Here is an 18,021-nt window from a genome sequence, read left to right as displayed (position 1 = left end):
GTTAGAGTGATGGACTGAATTCCAATGAATGTGGAATGATATACGCTAGTGATATCTGTATATATTAGTGCCGCACTTAGTGATATCCTATGCATATAGGTGACATATGCTGTGAATAAATTCCACGATGAATTAGTGCAATTATCAATTGCAAGTGTTACTCAAGTAACCTATCAGTCAATTTGGTGATTTTTCAGAGAGGGTATTGTATCCAGGTGTTCCACTGTGTGATCCTTGTGAGCTATGTGATAATAATTAAATGCTCACCAGAGGTAGGCGGGTCACACAGACCCAGCAGACTTTAGTAATATTTATCCTAATGGATATGCATGGATATGGCCACTCCTTCTCCTCTTTCCTTTAATAGGGTCTCCTGGATCGCACACTTAGTAATTTCTTACACCTTGGGTCATCAGGGGGTTAATCCATCACTTTTTCTGCTCCAATGGGGGATCCCTGGGTATGTGTCTCAGTAATAAAGGTATAGGAGACAGGAAGCTGTATATAATGTAACACCGTTTTATTAAAATTAAAAAACAAGGTGAAAATGGGTGCTTACATTTGTGGGTGCCCACCTGGCACAGGTAAGAATGCTAAAAATCGCTCTGTGCAAGCCGCAATGTCTGCAGACAGACAGGCTCGCTCTGCAGTGACTGGTAGCATGACAGAGGTTGGCGTGCGTTTCACCGTCGGCAGGATATGACGTCGCTGGTTCAGAATCCAAAGCTTAGACCGCAATGCATTTCGCATTAACTATGCGTCATCAGGAAGTCTAAGCTGGTACAAGTCAGTGGGAGTGATATGTGGCTGGTTATCATCCTATTGGTTCAGAGATTATTCATGACCCAATCATATGCCAGCAAGTGTTAACTCTTATTTTACCGGGACGCGATGTTGGGGACTGGAAATGGCTCAGGTTTATATACCCGGAGGATTATAAAAAAACCCAGGGATGGCGAACAAAATCGCAGCTTTTAATTGTATAAAACACTGCCTTCCACATAGCAAATTCAGCTTTCTTATAAACATGATTTAACCTTCATATTTCAAGTACAATAAAATGCTTTACTATATGCACTGTTGCACACATTCATAAAACAAATTCAATACGAACCATTAATCAATATGCACAAAAAATATATAGAATATAAAATATTTTCATAATACATAGATAATAATCTAGATACTTTAGAACGGGACATCTAATTAGTTAATGGCATGTGGCACCATCTAGTGTTTTTTTATGTTATAGCATGTAGAATGAAACTACATTAGCAAATGACACCAATGTATTTCTTGAATCTATGTGTATCCTCTATTGTGGCTAACAGAGTGGATTCATTGACCTCAAGATTCTCCAGTGATTTAATGGTATCTTTAGTGTCTTTTAAAAAAGATCTCCCTCTTGCTACTAATGGCTGCAAAAAGACATCTAGGTATTCACCAATTCTTGCGTATAATGAATTTATACCGCTGATGATGGGTCTCCCCAGTGGTTTCTCTATATTCTTGTGTATCTTGGGGATTTGAAAGATCACTGGTGTTCGGGGAGCTTTAATGTTGAGATATTTGCTTTTTTTTGTTTAACAACCCTTTTGTTGTACCTTTTTTGATCCATCTGATCATTTTGGCTTTTAATTTGTTCGTGGGGTTGCCTGGCAATTTTTTGTATGTTTCTTGGTCTTTTACAATACTGTTTAGTTCTTTTTTGAGGATGACTAGTCCACCACCCTTACCTGCTGATCTAATGACAATATCCTTTCTTTTTTCTAAACTCTTGATGCCTTCCCAAATTTGTTTTGGGTTTCTGTTTGGTTTAGATTTCAATAGTTGAACATCCTTCTGTACCATTTTCTTAAAAACTTGTATATATGGTAGGTATTGGATTTCGGATTAAAAATTGATTTGCTTTTCAGTAGGGTATGCTGAAATTCCGGGGGTTCTTCTATAATTCCCTTTTTATTTTGTTCCGCAAATAATTTTTTAATGTTTAGTTTCCTAGTAAATTTTTCTATATCGATAAATGTTTCGAACTGGTCAAGTGGTTTAGCTGGGCCAAACTTAAGTCCCTCTTGTAGGACTTTAAGTTCTGGGATGGTAAGGTCTATCCCTGCCAAATTAAAGATCCCCTTCTCTAGTTGTCCCTTTTCCTTTTTCTTTTCTCTCCCTCCTCTGCATCCTTGTTTTTTGGGTTGTCTCTTCTCTGTCCTTGGGGGTTGCTCCAATAATTTTCTTTCCATGCCCTTTCTTCCCCCTGGTGTTGGGGTTGTCCAGAAGGGCCGGGTCTTGGTTCGTCTGGGAAGCGACCATATTGCGAATTTCTATACTCGTCTGGGTAGGGAGGATAGGTATCTCGCTCTATTGGTTGGTAATAGTTGGAAAAATGTCTTACTCCTTGGGGGTGTCCTGACTGTTTACGATTTCCTCTCCCTCTGTTGTTTCCTCTTCCCCTCCCCCTATATGGTCTATAGAAGGGCTGTTGATAGGGTCTGTATGGGGTAGAATAGTCATTCCTGAAGGTATCGTATTCATAATTTCTTCTTGGTCACGAATTTTCAATATTGCTGGGGAAAGGATAAGATCCTTTCTCTTCTCGGTCTCTGAGTGGTGAAAACCTATTGTTAATGGGTACCATATAGGCATTGGATGTAGATCCTCTTTCTCTTTCTTGATTGTGGGGGGGTCATCTCTTCTCTTCTCTTCTCGTGTTGTTGGTAGGTGGTGCCACTCTATAATCCTGTGTTATATAATTCCTGATAACTGCTGGTAGTGTATCTCTATCTGGAGATGAATCTCTGGAAACGGGGTTGGTGATTTCTTGCCATTTGTAAACTGTTGTATTTGAGTTTATTAAAATGTTGGGCCATATTAAGTTCATCTATGCTTCGCTTTTGGAATATATCATTACTGTTGAAATGTCTCTCTCTCAACAGGTTAAATATATCCATTTTTAAATATGGGCAAAAGGTAGATTGAACCGGCTGCTGTTCAAAACAATGCTGATAGACAGCAGATAAGTAGTGAATAAAAAAAAGGGGGGTGTGAAGGCGCATGGTTTCTAATGTACACAATTTTAAATAAATGAAAATAAAGGGATGAAGTGGCGCTCATACATACAGTGTCTCAAATTCAACGTATAAATATTCCAACAGTATATAAAACAATGCTTCATACATATAAGGTGAACACAATATAGATCTGTGTATTGTGCTCAGAAATATATATGGGGTTGTTTAATGGATTGATTTAATTTCCTAGCAAACATAGTGGAATAGGAGTTGCTCGAGAGAGAGAGAATCTAGCCTTGGATCATCTGAGAGCTTTCCCTGCCTTATATGATGAGTATCCAATTCCAGTCTTTTCTTAGAAATTATTTCTGCAATTTGGGGGTCATGAGTATGCATGTGGGATTTATATATATTATTGAGTTCATTTGTTGTTAAGAGCATTTTTCTCCATTTTTCGTTATGTGTTGCAGGTATGTTGATTAGTTTGCCTCGAAGGACCGATTTGTGAGCCGTCCAGAGCATTGAGATGTGTGTGTCAGGGGAATCATTAAATTTAAAATATTCTTCTATTGTTAAAGCTATATCCTGTTGAAATTATGGATCTGTTAAGAGGGAGTCATTGAGCCTCCATGAGTGAGTAGATGAAAGACCAATGAAATGGGTAGATAGAGAGTTTATATCAGGGATCCTAGGCATGATGGGAATTGTGGTTCCTGAACAGCGTGAGAGCCATAGTTTGAAGACCTTTGGTTTATATGGTGGTCAGACCATGGACAGGGGTGTATAGAGGCCTCTTTTGAATTAACTAGAATGATAGGAATGCAAAAAATTTAATCTAGACGTGAATATGAGTTGTGTGGATGTGAATAAAACGTATATTCACGTGCACCAATATTCAATGATCTCCAGGAATCTATAAGTTGTAAAGAATGGATGTGTGTATTTTGTGGTTTTAGAAAAAGCGTTGGCTTTTGTGGTATGTTTACAACAATCTAAATTTGGTTGAGAAACTGAATTAAAACTGCCCCTAAGTATGATATGCGTTGAATGATATCGTTGCAGAGTATCAAAGAAATTTGCAAAAAAGGAAGCTTGAGAGTCATTAGGGGCATACACATTGGCTATGGTCAATTCTCGACCTGCAAGATGTCCCTTAACGACTTCTGGACCTGAAGATTTTCCCCCTTAATGACCAGGCCATATTATGCGATTCGACACTGCGTTACTTTAACGGACAAATGTGACGTTGTATCCAAATAAAATTGATGTCATTTTTTTTCCCCACAAATGGAGCTTTCTTTTAGTGGTATTTGATCACCTGTGCGATTTTTTATTTTTTGCGCTATAAACAAAAAAGTGGGACAATGCTGAAAATAAATAAATACATTTTTTCACATTCTGCTATATAACAGTCCCAAAAAAAATGTAAAAATCACAATTTTTTAACATTTTAGAACAATTTGTTTTCTGCTAAATATTTTTGGTAAAAAAAATAGCAATAAGCGTATTTTGATTGGTTTGCGCAAAAGTTATCGCGTCTACTAACTACGGGAAAGATTTGTTATTTAAATCGTTTTTCTTCTTTTTTTTTTTTTACTAGTAATGGCAGCAATCTGCGATTTTTTTTTTTTTTTTTTTTTTGTGGGACTGCGACATTGCGGCTGACAGATCGGATCCCTGACTGACATTTTTGACACTTTAAGGGGGACTAGTGACATTACTACAGTAATCAGTGCTAAAAATATGCACTGTTACTGTAATGATTCCACTGGCAGGGAAGGGGTTAACACAGTAAATGATCAAGGAGTTAAATGTGTACCTAGGGGCGTGTTTCTAACTGTGGAGGGGGCGTGGCTTGTGAAATAACAGAGACCTATGTTCCTATATAGAAGGATCACAGGCACTCTGTGATCATTGCAGAGAGAAGAACGGTCAGCCATGTTTACAACAGCTGAACGTTCTTCTCTCTCAGCGGGGAGTGATCGCGGGTGTCAGGCGGCAATCAGAGCCACCTGCCCTGTGCATCTGCATCTCCGCTGCCAAATGGGGGCGGGAGAACGCCGGCGGCGCGCGCTTGCCCCCTAGCTGCAGGCGTGCGACCGACATATACCTACGTCGGTTCCTGCAGGAGGGCCGCCCTGCCGCATTAGAACTGCGGTGGGTGGTCGAGAAGTGGTTAATGATAATAAATCTACTATCAATGTCTCTGTATACCTGCTGAACCTCCATCAGAAATGAGCGATGCAAAAAAATCGCTACTCCTTTTGTTTTGGAGGAGGCATTGGTATAAAAGGATTGATTATATGATTTATGAAAATAGGTGGGGTGATTATCTTTGAGAGAGTGAGTTTCTTGTAGTAAAATTACTTTAGCCTTTTGTTTATTATATTGAATAAAGGCTTTCTTTCTTTTATTAGGGGAGTTAAATCCTTGGACGTTATGTGATAAAATTACTATCGTCATGTTGGGCAGATATTGAACATAAGTACATTTGAATTTGTGGCTATGGTGAGGATATTATATAGTAAGGAGAAACAAGTTCATCATGCTTATTTTCCAATAGATCTGTGCGTGTGCCTAATGCTGCTATTTCTTGTGATAACGTGGTGGTGGAATTCTAACGTTCTGTTTGGAATTTTGTTAAAAGTTTAGAGCAGAGAGCTTCAAGACTGTTCTCTAGATGCATTTTTGAAAGAGGGGCATGCTCAGTTCTGTGAAAAGCCAGATTGCAATGGATGCTGTTCTGCAGGAAGAGGAGAGGTGACTGGAGAGGCTGCAGGGGAGGCAGGCAGGAGGGAACCAGTGGCATTTTTTGCCATGCTGAACCTTTCTCTTGATCTAAGAAGAGAACGAGTGAGGGATTTCTGGGCACCTCTGCGCTTCTTTCTCTTGGATGTCGGCATGCACAGGAGTTAATCTTCAGGGGGGTGTATGAAAAAAGATCCGATCGCCGTTTTTGGCCCTGTATTTGTGGCATAAAGTCCTGGGTGCTCTGTTCAGATGGGGCTGCTCTCGTCCATGCCCAGACTCCTCCCCTAAATTGCTCATTTTACTTCCTCACTACCTATCAGTTTCAGGGGCCCTGAAATATCAAGATAACACAACCCCCCCCCCCCCCCTAAATTACCCCAGTTTTGAAAGTAAACACTCCAAGGTATTTGCTAAGAGGTGAGTATTTTGCAACCCTCATTTGTTTTGGAAAATGAAGAAAGAAAAGGAAAAATTATATATATAATTTTTACTTTCTTCAATTTTAAGAACTTTGACAAAAAGCGAGATCTAAGATCAAAATACTCATCTTGCCTCTCAGGAAATAGCTTAGGGTGTCTACTTCCTGAAAAAGGGTCTCTTGGGGGGGGATGTTTGTTCTGTCTCTGCATTTCATGGCCTCCAGAACTATTAAAGGTAGTGAGGAGTGACATCAATCATTTACGCCCTTAGAAAGCCTGAAGGCTAGACTGCCAAAAATTCTCACGTGTGTTATCTCTGTACTCGGGAGAAGCATCAGAATGTATTTTGGGGTGTAATTCCACATACCCCCATGCCATGTGTGAGCAATGTATCATTTAAATGACAACTTTGTGTCATTTAAATGACACAAAGTCGTGGCAAAATATAAAATACTCCATGGACTTAACATGCCTCTCACCAAATAGCTTGGGGTGTCTACTTTCCGAAAAGCGGCAATTTGGGGGGGGGGGGGGTAGTTGAGCTATCTTGGCATTTCATGGCCTCCGAAACTGTGATCGGTAGTGGGGAATGAAATCAACAATTACGCCCTTAGAAAGCCTGAAGGCAGTGATTGGTTTTCAGGGTCCTGTACGCGGCTAGATTGCCAAAAAGTCTCACGGGGTATCCCCATTCTCAGGAGGCAAGGAGCCCTGTCGTAGATGTGGGCCATTCTTCTCAGCTCATAAGAGGCCTTTTCATCCCTCAGGGTCTCAAGAGAAGGCATGAAAGCCCTTTAGGGCCTCCACCGGAGAAACCAAGCAGACCTGGTCTGGCAAGCCACGAGCGGGCTTTTGCAGACCTGTGGACAAGGCTTCCTCTGCATGAAGGGTTGCCCAAACCCGTATGTGGGGTGGGGGGACATCTTTGCTGGTTTCCAGATTTATGGATCTCCCTGGTACAGGGCAAGTGGATTGACTAAGTAATTCGGTCCAACTACAAGATCGAATTTGTCTTATCCCCTGGAAAGGTTCTCCTGTAGAGGGCAGTATAACCCAATGGTTGTCCCATGAAGGTGGTCTTTTTGGTGGCTCTTACTGCTGCGCACAGGGTGTCTGAGCTAGCGGCATTGTCTCGTCGTTCACCTTACCCGGTGGTTCATAGAGATCAGGTGATTCTTCGTCCCTGTCCGTCGTGCCTTTCAAAGATTGTGTCTGATTTCCATTTGAATTAAGACATTGTGTCCCAGGCCTAAAAATCCTAAGGAAATTGCCTTGCATTCCCTGGATGTGGTTCGGGCAATTAGGGTGTACCTGGCAGCTTCGGAGTCTTTTAGGAAGTCGGCTCCCAATTTGTACTCGCCGGTGGACATCGGAAAGGGTTGGCTGCTTCTGTTGCGACCATTTCCAGATGGATCAGACAGGCCTTCCGTCATCAGGCGCCAGTGCTGCAGGTTTGCAAGGTGGCCACCTGGTCGTCGTGCACACTTTTTTACAAAGTTTTATAAGGTGGATGTGTTGGCATCTGTGAATGCTTCTTTTGGCCGCAAGGTTTTCCAGGCTGCTGTTTAGAGGACCTGGTCCTCTTTGTGGGTGTATTTTTTTTTTCAGGTGAGCTTTAGTTGTTTATGGTTGAGCTCCATGTTACCTGGTTGGCTACAGTTTAGCCTTGGGAACTTTTTTTCTTGCTGTTCCCAACCCTCATGATTGACATTGCTTTGGGACATCCCAATGGTCAAGAAGATAAGGAGCTGTGTACGTCAATGAACAAAAGAGAAAATGGGATTTTTGACTTACCATAAAATCCATTCCTCTGATGTTTGACGGACACAGCACCCACCCCTCTGTGGAGTTGGCTTTCTTCTGACACTGCTTTTAACAAAACTTAGTGCCTATAGCTGAGGGTGGGAGTATACCCCCTGGGACTGCCCCATAAGCGTAGTCAAGCTTTCTTTGTTGTAAATCACGGGACACAAAGCAGGTAAAAATGACTATCTGGGTTATACGCTACCTTTTAGGTGAATGGACACTGGTAACCAATAGACAGGAAGTTCCTCCCATATAACCCCTCCCATACAGGAAGAACCTCAGTTTTTTCACCAGTGTCTTGAAGGTGGTTGTCATGGCTGTTAAAGCTCTTTAATCCTATGAATGATGTCCCAGTTTAGGGATGATTCTGATGGTATCCATTTGAATTGCTAAGCGCTAAAAGGATGGTACCCGAACCTCGGCTAAAAAGACCTGAGGTTTTGCCTGTAATGTGACCCATTTGGGCGCCAGACCCTAATAAATAGAACCCTGCTTATTTATTATCCAAAGGAGTTTGCCAGCAGGGTGCTCTACAGGTCCAAGGGCGTGGACCCCATTAAAAAGGGGGACCCGGTCCTTGAAGGTCCGATGACTAAGAAAGCCCGCCGTGATGGGTGAAGTTTGGGTCCTTTAAGGATCCTGCGGCAGGATGTGGTCTGCAGGATCAGCAAGGCATCTGAGACATAACTTCAGCCCATGGCTACATTTCTATGGGAGAGCTAGGTAACCAGTCAAGGCATTAAGGTATATTTACTGCTTAATCCGTGGGGCTTGTACAAATGTCTGTCGATAACACCCCTGTACGGGTATCGGTGCACGTTAAGGAGTTATGTTTCCAGAATAGCGTGCATTTAGTCTGCAGGAACTTATTTTTAGGCTGTTTTAAAGCAGCATTAAGGCTGTATTGGAGCCTATATGCTTGGCGTATCCTGAAAAATCAGCTGGGGCCAAGTGCAGTTGAGCTGGTGCAGCATAGTAAACATGTTCATGCCTGCTTACTTGCATAAAACACATGCCTGCTTACTTGCATAGGCACCTGTTTGCATGGGCACATGCTTGAATGACCTCATGCTTAGTTACATACATGTTTGCATAAACTCACATTGCATAAATGCATGGACACTTGTTTTCATGTTTGCATAAGCGCGTGTTTGCATAGACACATGTTGCATAAACGCATGTTTGCGAATTGCGTGGATGTATGATTGCATGGGTATGCATGTTTGCGGGAACACCTGTTTGCATAAAACGCATGCTTAAATAAACGCATTGTTGCATAAAAGCATAAATTCCTGATTGCCTTGATCCTTAGGGATCCAGCAGATAAAAAGTTGGAATCCTTACTTCCTTTGCTGTTGCTGGCTCTGCTGTTCAACCAGCTACAGCGGTTATAGGGGTTTGCCAATCCGTAAGGATCGCTTTAAAAGGGTGACTAGAAGTCTGCCTATTCAGGGTGAATCTTCTGAAGATTTGGCAGAGTTTCCTCACGCCTTGTGTTTTGCGGTAGATGCCCTCAAGTATTCTATCCAACAGATAAGCAAGATGGGATAAATGAAGGTGTGTGAAAAACAGCCGGACCGGCTGTTTTTCACACACCTTCATTTATCCCATCTTGCTTTTCAATTGACTATTCACAGGGATGGAGACACTGAACAATGCTCGCCAGTTCTCACATAAAGTCCCAAATTGCCCATTTCTTGTATCTTACTAGGGATGGAGACGCTTGCTTTACAGGCGGGTGTCTCACTCAAAGTCCCCATTTGCCTATAACATCTTTATTAAAGGGATGGGGGTGTGTGTCTCCCAGCTGATCACATTTCGTTTGCACCCCATGGTTTTTTACACAGCCATGCGTTTTTCATTGCCAGTCATGGATTGGAGCAGGTGGGGGGAGGATTGGGCGGTCTCCAATCCCATCTGTTTCCCATCCATCTGTTAGCAAGCATGTACTTCCCTTTGTGAAGACACTTGGACACTCAGGTTGAGTAGTGTTATTTAGTGTTAGGTTCTGCAAGTAACGCAGGATGCCTTGTTGTTGGCCTTGCAGCTTCCGCATGCATTTGCAAATATGTGTTAACTAAACTCCTGCTTTTAACTTATATTGTTAGACAGGTTTATTTTGGTTTATTAGCAGACTGGTGGGTAAGTATTTCAAACTATGGACCGGCTGTTTTTCACATACCTTCATTTATCCCATCTTGCTTTTCAATTGACTATTCACAGGGATGGAGACACTGAGCAGTGCTCGCCAGTTCTCACATAAAGTCCCAAATTGCCCATTTCTTGTTTCTATCCAACAGATTTCCCGAGTTCTTCTTTCTGTTCAAATGCGCAGAGTATTATGTCTTAAGAATTGGTCAGCAGAATTACCTTGTTAGAAACTGACAGCGTTTCCTTTACGTGGGGAACATCTCTTTGGTAAGGATCTGGATAAATACATCCAGAGGATTTTAGGTGGAAAAATCGCGTTTTTGCCGTTAAAGCGGTTGTAAACCCAAAATTAAAAAAAAAAAAAAAAACAACCTGCAAGACAAAGGCATAATGAGCTAGTATGCATCGCATACTAGCTCATTATGTATTACTTACCTTAGAACGAAGCCCCGACTAGGACCCCCGGACATCGCTGCGGGCGCTGCCATGATCCCTCGCCGTCTCTTCCGGGTTCGGCGGCTCCGGCGCGGTGATTGGCTGGAAGAGACGGCTCCGGCGCGATGATTGGCCGGAAGAGACGGCTCCGGCGCGATGATTGGCCGGAGCCGCGATGACGCGCGGGAGTGATTTTCCGGCAAGCTCCCGGCAAATAGATTGAAGGTCCCTCCGGACCTTCAGAGCGCATGCGCCTCTCGCGCGAGCGGCTGCATGCGCTGTAAATATCTCCTAAACCATGCCGGTTTAGGAGATATTATTTGTACCTACAGGTAAGCCTTATTATAGGCTTACCTGTAGGTAAAAGAGTAAAAAAGCGGGATACTACCGCTTTAAAAGAGGGAATAAACATCCATCTTTTAAAGCTCCAAATGTTACGGTACCTCCTAACACGTCAGCTTCTAGGCAGTTCCGACAGCTTGAGGGTTAGACCCTTTAAAGTCAAGGTCCAAAAAAAACCCTGGGTCCAAAGGCCTTTAAATCAGGTTCCAAATCCCCCATTATGAGGGGGCGCCCCCATTTGTTTGGGTGGGGGGAAGGTTCCTACAATTCTTAGAAACTTGGGCAGGACAGGTGGGTCTTGTCCACAGTGGCATGGGGCTACATGATCGAGTTCTGAGAGTTTCCTCTCTCTGTTTCTGGGTTCCAATGTCCCTGTTTACCCAGTAAAAAGAAAGTCCTTGTTACAGGCCCTGGAACATTTTGTGGGTACAGGGCGTGATTGTGGAGGTTCCAACTAGCAAAAGGTTTCAAGGGTTTTTATTCAAATCTCTTTACAGTGCCTAAAACCGAAAAGTGAGTTAAGACCCATTCTAGATCTCAAAGCTCTGAACCAGTATCTGACCGTTCGGTCTTTTCGTGTGGAATCAATCTGCTCTGTAGAATCCTCTCTAGGAAGAAGAGATTTTCTGGCTTCCATAGATATCAAGGATGCATACCTCCATGTACTAATTTTTCCAGGCTCCCTCAGAGGTTCTGCGGTTTGTAGTAGGACAGTGCCATTTCCAGTTTGTAGCTCTACTATTCGGTCTGGCTACAGCTCCCCGGGTGTTTACAAAAATCTTGGCCCTGGTGTTAGCTCTTCTAAGGCCCCAAGGCGTCTCTGCCATGGGTGACCTGGATGACCTACTGTTAAAGAACAAACCGTTCAAGCTTAGGGCAAACATAAAACGTGTCCCTAACGATCCAGTGCCTAGAGGATTTGGGTTGGATTATCAGTCTAGAGAAATCTATCTTTAAACCTGTTTGATTTTTTGAATATCTGGGTCTGGTTCTTAACACAGTTCAGGCAAAAGTTTTTTGTCGTCCAAAAAGGGTTGTGGCCCTAAGAAGTCTGGTTCGGTTTGTAGGGAGGAAAAAGTTTCCCTCCGTACGACTATGCATGATACTATTTGGCAAAATTTCTTTCGAGATAGTCCCTTATGCTCAATTCCACTACAGACTGTTTCAGAACAGTATTCTCTCTGCTTGGAACAGGAAGGTCCAAGTGTTGGATTCCTCTGTCTCTTGCTCCAGGGGTCAGGCCGGATCTGTCTTGGTGGATGGTTCTCATCATTCTAAGCAAAGGAAAATCTTTTTGCCAGTAACCCGAAAGGTTGTAACCACAGAAGCCAGCCTGATTGGCTGAGGGCTGTCTTGGAGGGTCTTTCTGTCCAGGGGACTTGGTCTCGGGTAGAGAGACTCTTGTTCATCAACATCTTGGAAGCCAGGGCAGCCCGTTTGGCGCTGTGTCATTGGACAACCAGGTTGCGGGGGTGTCCTGTCAAGATTCAGTCCAACAATGTGACCCTGGTGGCTTAGATCAACCATCAGGGGGGCACCAGGAGCCAATTGGTTTCCGAAAGAGGTGAACCACATACTGACATGGGCAGAGAGGTGTGTTCCATGTTTGTCAGCAGCATTCATTCCGGGTGTGGACAATTGGCAGGCAGACTTTCTAAGTCGACAGCAATTGTGTCCAGGGGAATGGTCCTTGCATTCCGAGAAGTTTCCGCTGATCTGTCAACGTTGGGGAATCTCCGACGAAGATCTATTGGCATCCAGGTTCAACAACAAGCTGGACAATTTTGTGCCCAGAACCATGGATCCGATCGCTATCGGAACAAATGCCTTAGTGACCCCTTGGTCACAATTCAGCCTGATGTATGCATTTGCTCCGACATACAACTTCTGCCACGGTTGTTGAGCAGAATTCAGTTGGAAGGAAGCCAGTGATCCTGGTAGCTCCTGAGTGGCCTAGGAGGCTTTGGTTCGCAGAGGTTGTGAGGTTAGCTGTGGGGGAGCCATGGTTGCCTCCATGTCGTCCAGATCTGCTCTCCCAAGGCCCCATATTCCATCCTGCTTTACGGTCGCTGAATTTGGCGGCCTTGCTATTTAAACCAGAATCTTGAAGGGTCGGGGGATCTCGGGCTCGGTTTTGGCTACATTGATTAGTGCCAGAAAACCCGTCTCTTGGTGTGAATCCAAGAAATGGCATCTTCGTAAGTATGTCATTGGTTGAATTATTGCTTTTCTTCAGGTGGGGGTGCTCTTAAAATTGGCAATAGGGACCATTAAAGGTCAAGTCTCAGCCTTGTCGTTTTTTTTTCCAGAGACCTTTAGCGATGCACTCTTTGGTGCGGACATTTATGCAAGGTGTGATTCGCATGGTTTCCGCCAATTAAGCCACCCCCGTGTCCTTGGGATCTGAATCTTGTACTCTCAGAGCTGCAGAGCCAGTACTTTGAACCTATCAGGCAGATTAGATTCCCTTGGTATTTTTGTTAAGGAAATTGGCCTTTTTGGTTGCTATAACTTCGGCCAGGAGGGTCTCAGAGTTAGTGGACCTTTCCTGTAGAGAGCCATTTTTGATCCTTCATCGGGATAAAGTGGTCCTTCAGCCTCATCCATCCTTTTTGCCTAAAGTAGTATCAGGTTTTCACCTAAAACAGGATCTAGTTCTGCCTTCCTTTTTTTCCAAATACTCAGACTCCAGAGGAAAGATTGTTGCATTCACTAGATGTGGTTCGTGCAGTTAGTCTTTTTGAAGTCATCTGCACTAATCCGTAGTACCGATGCCTTTTTGTATTGCCAGAAGGGCCTAGGAAAGGCCAAGCGGCAACTACTTCCACTATCTCTAGGTGGATTTTTCAAGTCATTGTTCAAGCTTATGGCTTGAAAAGTAAGATTCTGCCTTTTAAGTTAAAGCGGAGTTCCAGCCTGGAAAACAACTTTGCACCATCCGCTTGCTTTTTTTTTAACCTGAAAAAGAATTGGATTTATTACATTTTTTTTTTTAATTTACTTACCTTGTTTTTAAAGAAAATATACTTACCTTCCTTCCTCTTCCTCCCTCTGCGGCAGCCGTCTCTTCCTGCTTGCATTGACTCCTGGGAGATGAGCGTCATAGCTCCCAGGAGTCAATGCGCCTGCATCGGCCCTGCTCGTTACTTCCAGTGCAGGCACGTCATTCCCTGCTAAAGCACTTCTGGGAATGCCCAGAAGCTGTGCAGGGATGACGCGCCTGCCCTGGCAGTGACGAGCAGGGCATTTTGGGACTCCGACGTCACCGAAGGGGACACAGAAGAGGACGCTCCGGCTTCAGCTGCCCACACCTGAGATGCCAGCGCTGGACAAGACGTTTTCAAGGTAAGTATTTCTTCTAAAAGGTAAGTGAAACAGGGGACAGTTCAGAGGCTATCGTTGCTGAAATGCACTAGCCTGGACTGTCCCGGGGGTATTTTTAGCTAAAAAATGTTTTTCAGTGTGGAACTCCGCTTTAAATGCGCATTCTACCAATGCTTCTTGGGCAGTGCATCATTAAATATCTATGGCTCAAATTTGCAAAGCTGCTACTTGGTCTTCAGTTCATACATTCACAAGGTTTTATCAATTGGATGTTAGAGCCTGAGAAGGGGCTCAGTTTTGTATTAGCATGTTGCAAGCAGCACTATAAGTTCCTATTGTTCTTTGCCCAAGGGCAGTTATGGGATTCTGTGTCCCCTCCCCTCAAGGGCATTGCTTTAGGACATCCCAGATAGTCATTATTACCTGCTCTGTGTCCTGTGATGTACGATAAAGAAAATAGGATTTTTCCTACAGCTTACCTGTAAAATCTTTTTCTTTGAGTACATAACGGGGCACAGAGGTCCCTCCCCTCTTTTTATGGGATCTTCATTGCTTGCTTCAAAAACTGAGGTTCTTCCTGTATGGGAGGGGTTATATGGAAGGAACTTCCTGTCTATTGGTTGCCAGTGTCCATTCACCTAAAGGTAGCGTATAACCCATAGTCATTATTACCTGCTCTGTGTCCCATGATGTACTCCAAGAAAATGATTTTACAGGTAAGCTGTAGAAAAAAATCCTACTTTTTCTCAATTTTCAGTCATTTTTCATTTATATTGCAAAAAATAAGCACTGCAGAGGTGATCAGATACCACCAAAAGAAAGCTCTATTTGTGGGAAAAAATGTACATAAATTTTGTTTTGGTATGGCATTGCATGACTGCACAATTACCAGTTAGTCACACAGTGCCAAATTGCAAAAAATGGCCTTGTCATTAAGGGGGGTAAAACCTTCCTGTCCTTGAGTGGTTAATCACAAACCTAGAACAAATTTAAAGCTGAGATGTTCTGACTTTTTTCAGCATGCATGTTTTAGGACTGCAACAGAAACCTGCTAAAGCCAGACAGCCAGGCATGTAGCATTTTTAATAGAAGCCCTTCATGGCGAACATTGCATTTCTTGACTGCAATAAAAATCCTGGCTGTTCATATTTTTTATCTTTCTGCTTGCAGTTTCTCTTTAAATAAGAGTATAGCTGGCCAAACATTGTTAGATTTTCGAATAACAGTTGAAAAATTCAGTGGAGCATTCAAAGTGCCCATCATTTCAGTGTTTATTTTTCAATCCTTTTCCATAGTAGACAGATTACAAAATATTATTTCCCCAATAACCACATTAACAATTAAAATTGTGTTTTTTTTCTGACAAGAAACAAATGTTTTCTATCCTGACCCTTCGAATTGTCTTGTTCATATGGTTAAGAATGTCGATGTGTTCCCATTAACCATTAGAAAGTCAAGCGTTTTCATTCTTTTGTTCTTAAGAATTACTATAGCATTAGCTGAAGAGACAGCACAGCAGCATTTCAGGCAGACTTTTATTAAACACATGAAAGAGAAAAGGAGGCACAAGCACCTAGTGCATTACCCTTGGACACCTTTAAAATGTTTATTAAAATGCCAAAAACATACTCAGACATGAAAAGCAAAAATCGCATAGAATGAGTCCACCACATGTGGAAATGAACATGTCTGAGGAAGGGAGCATGCCTCCTTAAACGCGTCAGCCATCCAGATACAGGGACATGTTCATTTCCACATGTGGTGGACTTATTCTATGTCATTTTTGCTCTTCATGTCTGTATGTTTTTGGCATTTTAACCACTTAAGGACAGCCCACCGCAGTTATATTTCGGGCAGGCAGCCCCTCCTGTGCGAACAGACGTAGGTATACGTCGGTTGCGCGCCTGCAGCTAGGGTGCAAGCGTGATGCCGGCGCTCTCCTGCCCCACTCACCAGCGGGGACTCTGATGCAAGGGGCAGGTGGCTCCGATTGCCGCCTGACACCCATGATCGCTCCCCGCTGAGAGAGAACAACGGTCAGCTGTTGTAGACACAGCTGACCATTCTTATCTCTGGAATGATCAGAGTGCCTGTGATCCTTCTATGTAGCATCACAGGTCTCTGTGATCATTTCAAAAGCCCCGCCCCCATACAGTTAGAATCACTCCCCTAGGCTCACATTTTACCCCTTGATCACCCACAGTATTAACCCCTTCCCTGCCAGTGCTGTCATTACACACAGTAACAGTGCATATTTTGAGCACTGATTACAGTAATAATTTCACTGGTCCTCCCAAAAGTGTCAAAAATGTCAGGGGTCCGATCTGTCCGCCGGAATGTTACAGTACCGCTAAAAATCGCAGATCGCTGCCATTACTAGTAAAAAAAAAAACAATAAAAATGACAAATCTTTCCTGTAGTTAGTAGACGCGATAACTTTTACGCAAACCAATTAAAATACGCTTATTGGGATTTTTTTTTTTTTTTTGTTACCAAAAATATGTAGCAGAAAACAAATTGGCATAAAATGTTAAAACATTGTTTCTCTAGCGCTCATTGACAGACGTAGTCCTCGGTGATACAGCACCTTCGGGTTATGTTGCCTCCACAGGAGCAGGACTAGACAGGAAATTAAAAAGCTCTGGCCACACCCTAGGGGCAGTCCCAGAGGGTATATCCTCTCTCTCTCTGTCTCAGCAAATCAGTTATTTTCTGTCTAGTTAGGAGTAAGGACCTAGATACCTTGCTGGGATCTTAGGTCCTGGCAAGATTTTTTTCTTAAAAGATTTTTTTAGACAGCTTTTTTTCTCCAGTGTTCCTGTGAGATCTTCAAGCAAGAAAGCTGAACTGGGCGACGGGCTGGATGTTGAGATCCGGTGGTCACCCCAGTTCAGCCTACGAGCGCGTGCAGGCCATAGCTCCGCGCTGGGTCGGCCGCGACAAAGTCCCATTAAAGGACTGACCCCGCGAGTTAAACGTCTCGCTGAAACGCCAAAGACCATGAGTCACGGCGTCCATATCGGTCGACAGCCCTCCCGCCCCGGTGGAGAGGGGTACTATCAGGAGTTGGTGCCCGCCTGGTTCCGGTATGGTGAGTAGTATGTTCCCCCTTTTCCCCTGACGGGTCTTGTGGTGAACGCGGGCCCCTCTCTGTATGGTAAGATAGAGTCCCTCTCTATCCTATAAATGACACAGATCCTCCTACTTTGAGTGTGATTTTATGTGCAAAAAGCCAGGAGGCTTGGTTTGGGAGCTAACAATCTAATTGTATACATGTTAAAAAGATTGTAATCAGTGGCATTCTGGGAATCTTACGGTGATAAGAATAAGCTACCTACCAGTCAGAAGCCACGGACATGTAGACTGCCTTCCTAATCAGATCTCCAGCTATTAGCAGGCCTCCCGAATGGCCATGCGGTCCGCCAGGGCCGGTACCGCCAACCACGCCAAATCCCCATGCAGAGAGAGTGTTGTGTGCCCTGCAGCACACCGCTATTCAGTACAGGCCGCCGCCATTTTTTTTGCTGGATCGCACGAGCCGCCATTTTGGCGTAGCCTCGTGTCTCCAGCATGGGGGCGGCCATGTTTGAGGTGATCCAAACACCTCGTGGAGCTAGGGGAGGCGCCGGAAGGCGTGCAGAGGGGCGGAGCCGCCTCCTTTCTTCCTGGGCAGCCAGCCAAAAGACTTCCTGTTTGTCAAGACAGCGCTGTAACCTGTTGCAGTTAAACTCTGAGCATCAAGTGGTGAGCCTGGGGGTCTATCTCTCTCTCTCTCTCTCGATCGA

At 43.7% G+C, this 18,021-nt stretch overlaps 1 protein-coding gene across 1 annotated transcript in view; it reads left to right on the top strand.

Moving 5' to 3' along the window:
• The window catches only part of FKBP8 (FKBP prolyl isomerase 8), a 283,682-nt gene that overhangs the window by 152,944 nt on the left and 112,717 nt on the right, over positions 1-18,021 (top strand). The window lies entirely within an intron of this gene.

This window comes from Pelophylax lessonae (assembly GCF_965119305.1).
Source record: "Pelophylax lessonae genome assembly, chromosome: 1".
NCBI lineage: Eukaryota > Metazoa > Chordata > Amphibia > Anura > Ranidae > Pelophylax > Pelophylax lessonae.
This window is presented reverse-complemented; position numbering and strand designations above follow the sequence as displayed.